Below are 16001 nucleotides of genomic sequence, written 5' to 3'. Positions count from 1 at the left end.
TGGAGGCTTTGGCTGAGATTGTGGCTCATTTGTGCTAGACACTGCCCAAACACATAGTCCCTGCCCCACATAATTTACAATCTAAAGAGACAAGACTGGCAAAGAGGAAACAGAGCAACAAAACAGAGGAACTAATATAGAAGGCTAGTAGCAGAGTTGAGAATAGAACCTATGTCTCCTGACTCCCAGTGCAATGCCCTGTACTCTCGACCACACTGCCTCTAAATGGACTCTTGGCACCAGAGCTGTGTTGTGCTCAAAAAGAAGGAGCATGAGAGACTAAAGAATTTAGTTCATAGAATCATAGAAGATTAGGGTTGGAAGAGACCTCAGGAGGTCATCTAGTCCAACTCCCTGCTCAAAGCAGGACCAACACCAACTAAATCATTCCAGGCAGGGCTTTGTCAAGCCGGGCCTTAAAAACCTCAAAGAATGGAGATTCCACCACCTCCCTAGCTAATCCATTCCAGTGCTTATGAAACATTCTCAGAACCTTAACTTAGGGAGGCAACATCTGGCAAACAGACTGGCATTAGGTGAACTTTTCAAGTAATAATTATACTTTGTTACTTAAAAAATATACATAGTATATTATGTGTTATATCCTTTATCTTTGACTTGTGTACTTGGAAGGAGGTTGGGTGAAGACATAGCAGAAGAGTCCAGGACTGTTCGTCCATGGGAAAATGCATTAAAACAAGAAACAAAACAAAACAGCCATTTGGTGTAATCTGGTCATTTCCAATGACAACAAAAATTGTTCTTCAGAAGTGTTACTGTGAGCCATGGAGATAAGCCATCTTGGGGCAAGATGATTTTACAGTATCCAGGTTGCCCTAATCTTGCCTTCCACTTGGTGGTTGCATTCTAATAAATTAGTCTGAGGAGCCCTTGAGAGCACATCACTGAATAATACTCAATCACTGGACCTTCCAAGTTCCGAAGGGAATACATTTGGGCACTAGTAGGAGAGCATCAGCAGTACCTCTTCTACCTCAAGAGAGCTCTGACCCCAAGAACCTCATCATAACCGCAGATTTTAAGCGATCAAGACTCTACATAGGGCAATACAAACTCAAAATATATTTAAGAACTAGTCAATTTTGACTTTAAATAGCAACATCAGGCTTTGTGTTGGTCATCTGCAGCAGTGGCGAATTTCACCCAGTGTGAAGCAACAGATAAACTGAAGCTCTTCTACCCATCCTCAGCCATTTACTGCTGGATCCTATAGCTACAGGAGGCAGATTAACCTGTTCAGTATATCACAGTAATGTAATCTTAAAGTCACAAAAGCATGCATTATGGTTACTTGATAAATATAAGTTAAGAGTTAAGAACTGATCAGTCAACCACACACCTCATTTGGAACCGTCATTATGCAGCAGGCAGCAGAGGAACCCCCGCCCCCCCAAAAGCAATACTTAACACAGTACTGTACAATGTAAATTACTAAAAATAAAGGGAAAGATTTAAAAAAAATTTACAAAGTAAGGAAACTGTTTCTGTGCTTGTTTCATTTAAATTAAGACAGTTCAAAGCAGCATTTTTTTTCCCCATAGTAAAGTTTCAAAGCTGTATTACGTCAATGTTCAGTTGTAAACTTTTGAAAGAACAACCAAAACGTTTTGTTCAGAGTTACAAACATTTCAGAGTTACGAACAACCTCTATTCCTGAGGTGTTTGTAGCTCTCAGGTTCTACTGTATTTGATCATTTTGTTTATCAGGTTCCCTCACCCATTCTGCTCCACCAATGATGCCCGAATCAAAGCCCTATTCAACTCCTCCTTCCATTCTCATTTCTGTGCTGTTTTCAATTACTGGCTCCTTTGCTTGGAATGCCCTCTTTATCTTGATTCATCAGGTCACCACTTTCCCCACATTCAAAGGATTCAACGGATATTGACCCTTAACATGTGGGATTTTTTTTTTTTTTTTAACTCTGACCCATGTCAGTGATTAGGGAAAGAAAATAAACTCAGTTGCTTACCAGCACTCCTGTGAAGTAAACTATTTTTTGACAAAAATGAAAAAATAAACCCACCTAAATTTGCCCATCTGGAAGGGAATGTTGAAGAGAATTGGAGAAGGTGACTGCAGGACTTGTTAATTTTCCTGGAAGAAAGTTATCTTGAAAAGAAATCAAAGCGTGTGAGTCTCCACACTGTTTTGCGTGGCAGATCCAGAGGCATTGGGATCTAGGATACTTTCTGGTCAGAGCATGAAGAGGACTGAAAACAGCTAGACAAAGTCAGTCCAAAATTCCAAGAATACTTTGATCCATGTACTTGGGAAAGCAGCTTTTTATTTTAAAATTTTTTTTAAACATGAGACCAGCTGCAAAATGAAACCATTGACTATTATGTTACAATCTATATAATAAATTGTATGGATCTGAAGAGTTAACAGATTGGTTAATTAGAGACAATTTTTTTGTGTCATATCTGATAACAAGGTCTCAGCAAGACTATTGCAAAATACTGACTTTAATTGTAAATTATATATAATTAATACTACTCAACATGGTTTCATGGAAATTAGGTTTTGTCAAACAAATCTGGTTATTTTTTTACAAGGTTACAGGGCTGGTGGATAAAGGCAATAGTATTGATATAATATACTTGTATTTCTCCAAGGAATTTGACAGGGCACATATTAGACAGATTGAACATTGGCTCACTGACAGATCTCTAAGTGTAATTATTAATGGGGAGACATCAACAAGTTGCCATTTCTAGCAGGGTTCCTAGGAATCAATTCTTCGTCCAATCTATTTAATATTTCTATCAACAATCTAGACAATGCTATCAAATATTTGCTGGTAAAGTTTGCAGATGACACAGACTTGTGAGGTAGTAAATAAGGATAACAGGCAAGCTTCACAGGAAGATCTGAATCACCTGGTTAAACGCCACAATTGCATTTTAATACAGCCAAATAGAAGGTAATACATCTGGGAACACAAAATGCAGGTTATGCCTTTAGGTTGGGAGACTGTCTTGGAGAGTAGCAACTAAGAGAAGGACTTAGGGTTCATCATAGATGGACAGCGCAGCATGAGCTCTCAGTGTGGTAAGATGGGCTAATGAGACCCTTGGATATATAAAAAGGGGAAGTGATCTTGTTCCTGTACACAGCTCTGGTAAGACAGCTATAGAACAGCATGTCCAATTCTGGTGTCCACACTTCAAGAAGCATGTGGAAATATTGGAGAGAGTTCAAAGGCAGGCCACAAAAATGATCCAGGAGCTGGAAAACAAATCTTATGATGTGAGGCTTAAGGAGCTCAACCTATTCAGCTTATTGAAGAGAGGATTGAAAGGTGACTCAATCACATTGTACAGGAACTTAGCACATGGAAAAAATATCCAATAGTCAGGGTGGGGGAAGGCTTTTCAATCTTCCTGATGAAGGCATAACAAGATCCAATACTGGAAGATGAAGTTGAACAAATTCACCTTGACATAAGACACAATTTTCTAGCAGTGAGGGTAATTAAACATTTGAACAGTTCACCAGGGGAGGAGGTGGACTCACCCTTACTTGGAGTCTTTAAAGTGAGATTAGATGTCTTTTAAAAAGATACGCTTTGATCCAGCTTTTTGGAGAACTTCTATGGCCTGTGTGTGTGCGGAGTCAAGCTGGATGATCATGGTGGTCCCTTCTGGCCTTGGAGTCTATGACTCCCCCTGTTCATTCCCTTCCTTCATGGGCCATGGGGAGAACAGGATTGCCTGCATTGGCCTCAACATGTGCATACTGACAACTCTGCATTAAGGTGACTAATGAACCTCAAGCTTCCGGGCTTCAGCTAGTCACCTGCAGGGGACAGGATGGAATTCCCCCTCTCTCCCCAAATGCACAACTGGCCAAATGTATGCTGGGTTTTTTCCCCCGACCTTCCTCTGAAATATCAGACATTGGCCACAACTGTAGACAGGACACTGGATTTGGTGGCCCAGTGCTCTGTGGTGGTACAGAGAATCCACTCTTGCACATGTTTTTCTAGAGTTTCTTGCTCTTATGCTCAGAGTCATACTGATTGCCAGATCTGGGGGTTGGGAATGAATTTTCCACAAGGTCAGATTGGCAGGATCTTGGGGTTTGTTTTTTTTTTGCCTTCCTCTGAAACATGGAATGTGTATCACCTGCTAGGATCATCTGGGCATATCTCACCCAACCAATTCCCTGCCATTGCAGGGACCGCAAGGCACAGTGGCATTCCAGTGTCTCTCCGGTTCTCTGCTTGTGGTGAGTTTAGTCTCCTGAGGACTTAAGACAATAATTTAGTCTTATAAGGATAGAAATGCTTTATGTGTAACCCAAGTTACTGGGCTCAACATAGGGGTAACTGGGCAACATTTATTGGCCTGTGATATTCAGAAAGTCAGGCAAGAGGATCTGACTTAAACTTTATAGAACTATGTAAAAGAATAGTAGATATTTGCAATGCACAAATTATACTTCCCAAATGGGTCTGCAGATACTTACCCTTGTCATGTGACTGGCTATTAATCTTTTGTAACCCTGACCCTTGTCAGGTAGCTAATGCCAGAAAATAAGTTGTCAGTCACACCTTTATTATTTCATCTCTTCAGTCTTTCCAGATGAACATATTTAGAAAATGGAATTTAAACCCTAAACCTTGGTCAGGTAAGATAACAAAGATGTAATGTTCCTCAAAGACAATCTAATAATTCTAAAATGTCATTGCTTTTCATGCCTTTTCTAATGTAAATCTTTTGCTAGATTCTAGGAGACAGATTAATATTTTAATGTTTTCAGTCAAGTATATGGACTTGAGTACAATACGATTACTGAATATTTGCAATTGTACACTATGATCTTTTTATTCATGAATAAATTATGGCAACATGTATTTGTTCCCTGTGATCTTCAAAGAATACTCATATAGACTACAGCTTTCATCTCATTAGAATTTCTGAACAAACAGGAAAGACTGATGCATAGAGGATTCAATCACATTCCATCTAGTCCAGTACAGCCTCTACTTTTTAGATCTTCTACTTTCTCGATATTGACTGATATTTATAGACAGTGTAAAAATCATGCTACTATTGATGCAGAGTTCATGACACTGCCATATTCAGTGAATTATCCTTCCATTCGTAATTTTTTGGTGAAGGGAAACTTAAATGCTAAAGCAAGTAATACTCAGAGTGAGAACATGGTCTATGATCTCACTGTAAATATGACCCTTTGTTGGGTGCCATGCTTTAATCAATTTAAATTTCATGCTGGTTTGGTGGTTGGTCTGAGTTGGTCTTGTCCGTGAAGCTGACAGAGCTTTCTTGAGGGACAGTCCAAGGCTGTGGCACAAAGTCCTACAGGAGCTAATGATAATCACAATCCTCACCACTTTCTGCTCAAATTGAAAGATACACTTCTTTCACCTTGTCTTCCCTGACAAACTGTATATGTACATACAAACACCTCACCCTCCTAACACCATACACTCTTTTTCACACATAATTTTCTCAGGGAAGAGAATGAATCAGTCAGTCAGATCACTTAATGCACTACTGGAAAGGGCTCAGCTACTTCAGCGAGGAGGCCAGTGTGAAATCTGTATAGAATAGTTTGGAACACGTTGATTCTAGGCTCTGGCTTTACCAATGGGGCAATCAGCAGTGAATTTGACACTGGAGGGCTTGATTCGCTTAAGTTTATTTACAGGCTTTCAGGCCCTGATTCAGCAAAGCACAAGCATGTGCTTAACTTTAAGCATGTGCTAAAGCCCCCTTGAAGTCAATCAGCAAAGGGCTGTGCTGAATGGCAATGTTCTTAATCATTTGTTCATGTGCTGTGCTGAGCAAGGGCTTTATACTGTATGCATACCCATCATGGTCATTTCTGTACACCTCACATACTTTCAATTAATTTAATCTCATGACAGCCCTTTGAAACAGGAAAATATCTCCATGTTACATCTGAGGAGCCACTTGTCCATTATGTTACTTCAGTTGTGAGAAAGTAGTGATAGGTGGTCACCAAACTAGATATTGAAAGGAGATGGCATGTGAGTAGGCTCACAGCTCTGAAAAGTCCCACCAAAGTATCTTTGCCAGGGCGCTGAGGTTGGAAGGAGGTGGAGGTGGAAGGAGGAGCATTGTGTTTAGTTTTTTGCACCTTCTGCCACTTTCTTGATGCCTTTTGACGGTAGCGGCCTTGGTTTGTAGGGCTGCTTGTGATATTTTCTCCTGAAAGCTGGCATATGTATACCAAAGGAACAGAGGGTTGTTCAAATCCTTTAGAGAGTGCTAGGACTCATCCAGATGTCCTTTTTTCTTATCTCTCTCCTTTCTCCTTCTACCTAATAAGAGTCTGGTTTAACCAGCCGAGACTGCATATTTTGCAATACTGCTGTAAGCCTACACCCAGAACGAGGCATCTTAAAGCAATGCCTTAAACAGTTTAATGCTGGTACAAGTTTGCCAGGTTTCGGAGGGGCTGATAAGATTCTGTGCCATGCCTGTGTTTTTCCCAGCAGTGAGGTTAAAAGTGAGCGTCCATACCAGGGACATAAGCTGTATTTTCTGTCTTTGTGGTTCTTTTCCCTTTTGTATTTGTTTTGTCTTCTAGGAAATGGGATAGGACTTTAACAGAAGCAATAACAGCTCCACTCCATCTCATCTATCTTCTTCTCTTTTCCCCCAAAAGGACAGTTATTACTATCTAAGAGACTGTCAGACACACTTTTTTTTTTTTGCTGCTGCTAAAGACTCTCCCCAGCTAAAGGGAAAGGGAAAAAGGGATGTTGTTAAAATAAAAGTTTTCCATTTGTAATGCTTTAACTGTTTTTACTTTTCTTCCAGTAGCTTTAATAAAAGGTTAAAAGGATTTTTAATGGTATATTTGCCTTGGTACTAAGCAGGCTGAGGTCTCTGTATACCAAACCTCAAACCTTGATTAAAACTGTTTAATGTTGCACAGTGACAGAGTTATGTGGGTTAACATCTTTGACCTCTCCTTTCATAGTCCTTCTGGACTGTCGGTGTGGAAATCTCCTTCATGAGTATCAATTCTGCTGGGATTGGATACTGCAAATCCATAGGATAAAAATACCATCCAGAGTCCACTTTTGCGGGAAGCAGAGTCTTCTCTCTGTGCACCATCAGAGCTGGTGCAGGGAGACTTTTAGAGAGTGGCACTTCCTTATGAGAGTGCGGTGGTACCATTGTGTTTGAGGCTCTGCTCATACAGCCTTGGTCAGTACCAAAGGTTCTGTTCTTGGTTCCTGGTGTTAAGCTTTGGCAGGTATCGTGGTCTGTCCTGATCCAGAAGTCACTGCTGGTGGCCTTCTGAGCATATGTGCCTGAGTCTTAGGAACTCCTGAGTCTCTAGGACCAGGACACGAGGACTTGCACAACATGGATGGTGCTGGGGAGAAAGCTGTGCTCCTGATGATGGATTTAGATGGGGATTTACCTTTCCGCCTGTGGGAGTGTTTTCTGCTATTATATTGAGCCCCCCCCCGCCAAAAAAGAGTCCTTGGCTCTACTTTTGCCTGTCCCTGAGTAAGACATCCTGGTGCTAGGAGATGCACTTCTCAAGACTTTTGCCCACTGTACAGTAGGGTCTGACTGGCCAGGATCAGAGTGGAACCTCATTGCATGCTCCATGAGGTGTTTCCTGAGCCTGAACTCCTGTTCTTGCCAAGTTTGGCTGGGAAAGGTGTGGCTAATGGTACATTTTGCAGAGATGTGGTCTTCTCTGAGGCAATAAAGGCACAGTTGGTGGTTGTCACTGACTAGAATGAGAAATTTCTTACTTGACAATTTTCTGTTAGCAGCTTCTTTCTGAATTAATTACTCATAGGTTAATGCCCTGCCACCTGTGGAATTTGGAGGCATTCCAATGTTCCACTAGAGGCTCCAGGACTAGGCTCTGTCCTTCAGCTGAGGGCACCAGAAGAGGAGTTCTTCCACAGCTATACAAATATTCAGCAATCAATTATTAGCATTAAGACAACTCGATATAATGTAAGAACATAAAAGTGGCCATACTGTGTCAGACAAATGGTCCATCTAGCCAAGTATTCTGTCTTCTGACAGTGGCCGGTGCAAGATGCTACAGAGGGAACATTCATCTAAACAAATTCTCTGCATTTGTCTTCACTGCAGAGGATGTGAGGAGATTCCCACACCTGAGCCATTCTTTTTAGTTGACAAATCTGAGGAGCTGTCCCCGACTAAGGTGTCAGTAGAGGAGGTTTTGGAACAAATTGATAAATTACACAGTAATAAGTCACCAGGACCAGATGGTATTCCCCAAGAGCTCTGATGGGACTCAAATACGAAATTGCAGAATTGTGGTATGTAACCTATTGCTTAATTCAATGTCTGTACCAGACGACTGGAGGGTAGCTAATGTGATGCCAATTTTTAAAAAAGGCTCCAGAGGTGATTCTAGCAATTATAGGATGGTAAGCCTAACTTCAGTCAAAGCAAATTGGTTGAAACTACAGTAAAGAACAGAATAATCAGACACATAGATGAATACAGAAAGTTGGAGAAGAGTGAACATGGCTTTTGTAAAGAGAAATCATGCCACACCAATCTGAGCATGTGGATAAGGATGATCCAGTGTATAAAGTATACTTGGACTTTCAGAAAGCCTTTGAGAAAGCCTCACACCAAAGGTTCCTTATGCAACGTAAGAAGTCATGGAATAAGAGGGAAGGTCCTCCCATGGATCAGTAACTGGTTAAAAGAGAAAAACAGTAGGAATAAATGGTCATTTTCACAATGGAAAGAGCTAAATAGTGTGATCCTCCAAGGATCTGTACTGAGACCTTGTGGTTCAACACAGGTTAAACAGTGGGCGGCAAAGTTTGCAGACAATACTAAATTACCCAAGATAGTTAAGACCAAAGCTGACTGTGAAGAATTACAAAAGGATCTCACAAAACTGTATGACTGGGCAACAAAATGGCAGATGAAATTCAATGCTGATAAATGCAAAGTAATGCACCTTGAAAAACATGATCCCAACCATACATACAAAATGAGGGGTTCTAAATTAGCTGTTACCACTCAAGAAAGAAATCTTGGAGTCATTGTGGATAGTATTCTGAAAAGATCTGCTCAATGTGCAGAAGCGGTCAGAAAAGCTAACCAAGTTAGGAGGTTAAAAGGTTAGGAACCATTAGGAAAGGTATAGATAATAAAACTGAAATTATCATAATGCCACTATATGAATTCATGGTATACTCACACCTCGAATACTGTGTGTAGTTCTGGTCACCCCGTCTCAAAAAAGACATTAGAATTGGAAAAAGCAGAGAAGGGCAACAAAAATTATTACGGGTATTGAACAGCTTCCATATGAGGAGAGATTAAAAAGACTTGGATTGTTCAATTTAGAAAAGAGATGGCTAAGAGGGGATATGATAGAGGTCTATAAAAACAGGAATGGTGGAATGGTGGATCACCAGAAATGACATAGAATGGCAAAAGCTGCAGTATGGTCATGCTTGTGCTTGCCACTTGCCTTTTTATTGCAAATGGTCTTCATAAGGTAGTAAGTAACAATTATACCTGTACTTATTTTATTCTTATACTTAGGTATATTATATTTGTCCGTATTAACTAAAACTCATAGTCACTGCATGTGCTTCACCAATCTCATCTTCTTCATTAATTACAAATAGCTGCCAGAATAAAGAACCTGTTATTTGTGACAGGTGCAATTTCCACTCTAAAATTATCACTGCCTACAGAGGGAAAGGATAAACAGTGTTTAATTATTATAGTAAAATAATAGGTAGAAATGAATGTTCCCCCCAAAGCAAGAGCTTTACAAACAAAGGGGTTAGGTGGGAACCAACCCAGTAGCACCTTTCCATTCCTCTTCAGAGGAATGTAAATTTACTTGCAGATCTTCCTCAGATGAGGCTCATACATTTCCCCCCCAGTGCTCTAGTGACTTCTGTGAATAGTTTCGCAGATGCCTGGTGCAGAATTTTTATGTCTTGCCTGCAGCAACCTTGAGCATCTAAAGCCTTGGCATTTTGGATAGAATGAGATGAACGGAGTACAATTGGCATATGTACTCCATATGCATGAGATCTAGGAATTCACATTTACACCACCACCTTCCAGTGGTTAGAACAAAGTGACGTGAGAACTATTTCTCAGGAAGTGTGGGAAGAGGAACTTATTTTGGACACAATGGTTTCTGGAGTTATAAGAACAACCTCTTCCTCACGACAAAGGAAGTGTGGTTGTTGTTTGGATCAGGGAACCAATTCCAAAACTTGCCTTTCCGAGGTAAAGGTAAAGGCCAGCCATGGGCTTGCCTAATTTGTCATTGTGATTGAATTTAGTAACTGATACTCAAATAGAGGATCCAAAGTGCCTGCATAAAAAAATGCTGCTATGGCTGGTACTCACATTTCTAAGGCGTTTAGTTGTAGGACTCCAACTAAATCTCCTGGAGAAACTCCAGTGTATCTGAGATGACCAGAACTTTGGGATTATTACAACATTTGCATCATATTAGCACCTAGAGTTCAGGGCCCCATTGTGCTGGATACTCCACAAACAAAGAGGCAGTCCCTGCCTCAAAGAGCTTTCTGTTAACCTTCAGACCTGAAATATAAATTAGACCAGATTAATGAATCAAATATCCTGGTTGAGTTGTGTCTGGATACAAACTGTATCAGAGGTTAATGGAGAATCTGTGCTGAATTACATTTCTCTTCTAATGCCCAGACTGTTAACTGCAGGCATTCCTAGGCTATCTAGCAAGTCCAAAATGTATTCTGGGCCAGTGGAGGACTAGGAAGACCACCACAACTCTCCCTTTTCCTCTTTTCTGTAACCCTTACATGAACTGTGTTGAAAGGAAGCAGATTCTTCACTGCCCAGGACATTATTTCTATTGCCGTGGAGAAGTTTTCACCTCTGGTTACTCCCTAGTTTTGGAAGGGGTACAAAAACTCATGCCTCAAACATAAGCCAACTCCTAATACAAAGTAGGAAAGTTCCTCTGCGAGTACCATAATTGTCCACTATGTGGTTTCTTCTTGCACCTTCTACTGATGCGAGAAGTGGATTTGACATAACTCAGAGCTATCTTGTGCACTTAGCCCTCCATAAGCTGGAAGTGAGGACACCACATAGTAATAATTTGCTTAGGTAGACAGAACAAAAATAGCTGCAAGCTGCAGTTTTACGTACTGGGATAGATAAAGTGAAAGGACAGATTCATGAGAAGAGGGGAAATGTGGAAAACTGACCTTGATTCTGGTTGTCTGTTTTTGGCTGAAGCTGCTTTGCTGATAAGAATAATAAATTGTTATTGGCTATTGCTAGGGAAATTGTTAGCCTATTAGGGGCTATTAAATATATGTATGTGCTTGAGACCTACTAAAAAGAGTAGTTTTAGGCAAAGGAACTCTGGTTTGTATCAATCATTTATCACATGGAGGAGCTGTGTCCCCATTGATTTATTCCTGACACCACCTGGAGAGAAACAGTTAAGTTACCACTGCTTTGGGTTCTGAAAGCCCTAGGTAACACTGATACAGCTGGTACTAGTCACTTGCACAGATAGGATGGTCATAGCGGATCAGGCCAGCCATATATCAGTGTATGGCTGGTCCGATCCCCTATGGCAATGTTTGTGGGTTTTGCTTCTATATGCACAGATACAGACAGACCCCGACAGAGATGTCAAAATGAACTAAAAGGATGTGTACTAAGAGATTTTTGGAAAATTGTCTTCCAAGTATGCTTGCTTCCATACTGAGAATGCAAGAGTCTAGAGAGAAAGTTGGGATGGCTTTTAGTACATTGTTTGTACTTACCTGTCCACAAAAGGGAATTTAGATGTTATCTGAGAATGCCACCTAATTTAAATTGCATCAGTTGTATGGTTCTATGTTCTCAGAAGGAATTTCATCAAGTTCATTTTAAGAAACTCCCTCAGTTCATGAAGCTGATGTATAGCACCAGCAATCCTAGCCATTGGAACTAATTGGCTACTGAGGATCTCTCAGGAACTAACATGGTCTCAGAGAAAAGTGAAAGTAAGTGTCTTTTACATCCAGAACTGCAAACTGATCGGAAGGGAAAAAGAAGGTATTATAGAAGTTAGAGACAACCTGCGGAAGCAAAATTGATAAAAGTGTTTAATCTGAAATCCAAGGGGAGCTTGGCTGCTGGTGGGTGCAGAGCACCCACTAATTTTTCCCTGTGGCTGCTCCAGCCACGGAGCACCCACGGAGTCAGTGCCTATGATGCTGGGAATGCCAGATGAGACACATCTTTTGAATCCAAGCTTCTTAGCCTTCTGATCGGACATGTTATCCTTAACTATCTCTAGAAAATACTATGCAGCACTATGTACTTATGGAACAACTAACCTATAAAAGCTGTCTAGCTATTAGGGATCCGTAAGGATCATACAGCAACTATGTAGCCATCCAGCTGATCATGGTTGAAAGAACTGAGGTAGTGTAGCACCATGATCATTTTAAACCCTTACCCTAAAACAGCCAGAGTCCAGTGAAGGGGGTGGAGGGGGTCAGAGAGGCATGTGGATGCTCCAACAGCTACTTCTAACAGAATTACAGTTCAGGCTGCACCTTTTGGAGTATCCCATGAGTGGGAATATGCAGAGGACACTCAAAAGAAGAAAAATTTCCAGTTCTAAAAGAGGCTTTTCCAAGAAAATACAGCCCTGCCCCCAAAAACTAGTTTTTGCATATTTTTTATTTTACTGCATTAGTCACTGTAACAAGTAGGTAAACATTATGAACACAGGTCATAACGGAAAGAGAGGAACAAAAAAAATCTGATTCAGGAAATACGCCATTTGAAAATTTGACTAGCTATTCTCACTATACTTTCTCCAATTCCTCCTGGTTTTATTTGCTCTCCTAACTCTCTCATGCATTTTGCACTCTGTAGCATTTTACTGATATCAATTCTAAGTGAATAACATGAATGTGACCTGCAGCATTTGTGCTTTAAAGGTCTGTAACTGTAGCTGCAATAGCATTGTGCATATTTCAGGAATTAGATGGAGACTTCAATTTATGTAAATTAAATAAGTAAGTAACAGGGTGGTACCCACCTCTCGTGAACACCCCCTGGCAATGTGTATGTGTGCCTACAGTCTTTTCCCCATTCACGGTGTCCCCTGTCAGCTGTTGCGCTTGTCAGGTGAGTCTTCGGTGACTCAGCCCTCTGGCCTGAGTCACACTCTGTCCATGTGCAAAACAAACCAACCTCTTCCAGGGTACAAAGTCCAAAATATCCCCAATGTCCTGCAGCCCTCCCTGGGCTCAGTCTTCTAAAACAGTCCAACAGGGCCCATCATGGTTCCCTTTGGCCTGGCTAGGTTGCAAGGTTCCTACTCTGGAATTGATCAGCACCTTGATGGCTTTTTCCCTTGGGACTCCTTACATCTACTTGGACCCTCAGTGATCCCAACCCTCCTGCTGAGCCACCCCTCTTGGACTCGGTTTGCTGACCACAACTCCTCACCGAGTCAGTCCCAGTGTGGCCCCCTTCCCTGGGGTTTCACAGTTCTAATTCCCTTCCTTAGGGCATAGCCACTTCCACCAGTGGCTGGTGCAGGGAAACCGGTCCTTCCCACTGCTCTGGGTTGCAACCCAGGTACCCTATAAGTACAGCTGTCTTGTGCTGTTTCCCTTCCAGTTCTCCAGGGACCATCTTAATTGAGTCCCAGAAGGCAGTCATAAACTCTATCCTTGCTCACCCAATCCCTGCCAGTAACTATCTGCTTAGTCCCAGCAGCCAGCCAGGAGCTAGTCTCGGGTTTCTCTGGTCCCTGCCAGCAACTGATCTGTGCAGCCCTTTCAGTCCCTGCAAATCTTGGTCCCCCAGTCTCTGCCAGCAGACTGAACTCACTCCGGCCCTGCAGCTCCTTTTATACAAGCCTGCTGGGCTCTGATTGGCTGCTCTCTGCAGCCTATTTCCTGATTGGCTGTGTCCCACACCGCCTCTCTAGGCAGCTTGGAGGACCCTCTCCACTGCCCTTTTCTGGGGCATGGTGTGGCAGGGCTCCAGCAGGGGGCCTCAGGGCTTAGTCCACCCTGTCACATTAAGGCAGACTAGAAATATGAATTAGTTATAAAATATGCTCAGAGCACAGGCATCAGTAAAGAAATTCATGCAGGAAGTCTGGCTTATTCATGTAGTTCGGGACATACAGCTCAATATCTGAATGCATGAAAAAGGCAGTCTTTTAAAGTTGTCATAAAGCAAGCTTAGTAGTTAAAATTATGTATGGTTACTTTAACAATGACATAAGCTTTAGATCAAGTTTAAATTGTGTTCAATTAAAAACAGAATTTATCACGAAAAAAATCTGCCTCTCATCTAAATACCAAACTGTATTATTGAGTCAGACTGTCACAATGATAGCTTCCTGTTTATTATTTTTAAAATGCAATACAAATATCAAATACTATCTTTTTCTCTGTCAGTAGTAGTGTTTAGAATATCTTTCATATTTGTTTAACAGATGTTCTTTTTCCACTATGTTAAGCTCATCTTCATTCTCCAGAGAATGAAAGTTTGAAATTGACAAATATTTTTAGTATTAATAGTCATCCCTGCAAACTGTGTTTTTGTAGTGTCCCTTAGACTGTCAAAGAGGAGGCAGAATAACTAATATCTCTGTGAATAGTTAATCCAGGCTGTATTCTCATTCTTTGCATGATCATTAGCATGAACTTTAAAGGAAGAAAATAATTTGAGACATATTTAGCAGGTATACTTTTCCATTCTATCCAGGGAAATAACATATATTAACAACTGAATTGAAGTAAAAGGAAAAAATGATTTTTATTTGGATTAATATACAGTAAAAGCTGTTATCCAGCATATTGCGGGAATGGGGGTAGGGGGTGCCAGTAAGTCAAAAATTCTGGTTAACGAAGAGGGAGGGAGTTGGGTGTGGGCTCTCGGAGGGAGTTTGGGTGCAGGAGGGGGCTCAGGACACCAGGGTGGGGCATGGGAGGGTTTTCATGGTGCAGGATCCAGGCAGCGCTCACCTCGTGCAGCTCCCCACAAGCAGCGACATGTCGTTGCTGCTCCTAAGCGGAGGTACTGCATGCTGCCTCTGCCCGCAAGCACTGCCCCTGCAACTCCCATTGGCCGCAGTTCTGGCCAATGGGACCTGCAGAACCAGGGCTGGGGCCCCCCATGGCTGTTCCTCCATCTAGGAGCAGCAGGGACATGTCACCACTTCTAGGGAGCCACACGAAGCCAGATAAGGGAGCCTGCCAGCCCCACGCCAACCAGACTTTTAATGGCCCTGTCAGTGATGCTGCCTGGTGACACCAGGGTCCCTTTTTGACCAGGCATTCCGGTCAAAGAACAGACATCTAGCAACCCTACTGAAGATCAGAAATGCTAGTTCCAGTTGGTAAATTGCCGGATAACACAGCTTTTACTGTACTTGGCATTAGCTAAGTTGAAATATCAGGTTCTAATAAATCAATAAATTAGTGATGGTATGTGCTGTGAGGTTTGAATACTGTAATAAAGTGATATAATTATAACACCTTTACATTTTCCTAGTGCCTTTCATGCAGACAGAGCCCAAAGCTCTTTACAGACTATAGAATGAAATTTTAAAATATTAATTTCCTCCAGTAACGGTATTGCAAGCTTATAGGATAAAATCGATTGTTATACAAAGTGAATTGACTTAACACCAACATATGAAAGGTCACACTCCATAATGTACTAAATCCTTTGAAAGAACAGATTCAGTTTGGGAGTTCCTTTCTCTGAAAAAAATATGGATACTTTTATGTTTCTATGGAGAGAAACCCAATTAGAAGAAAAGAATACAGTAAATATGAGCAGCCAGACTCTTTGGTCCAAGTCAACTACTATAGCACAAAGGGAATGGGAAAGACCCAACATGTCCTCAGATGAGCAGTGTCCAGGAGGTATAGAGCCAGTACAGCCAGGTCCAATGCCAGCTTCTCTGT

This window comes from Chelonia mydas, chromosome 3 (assembly GCF_015237465.2).
Source record: "Chelonia mydas isolate rCheMyd1 chromosome 3, rCheMyd1.pri.v2, whole genome shotgun sequence".
Classification (NCBI taxonomy): Eukaryota; Metazoa; Chordata; order Testudines; family Cheloniidae; genus Chelonia; species Chelonia mydas.
Note: the sequence above shows the minus strand (reverse complement) of the source record.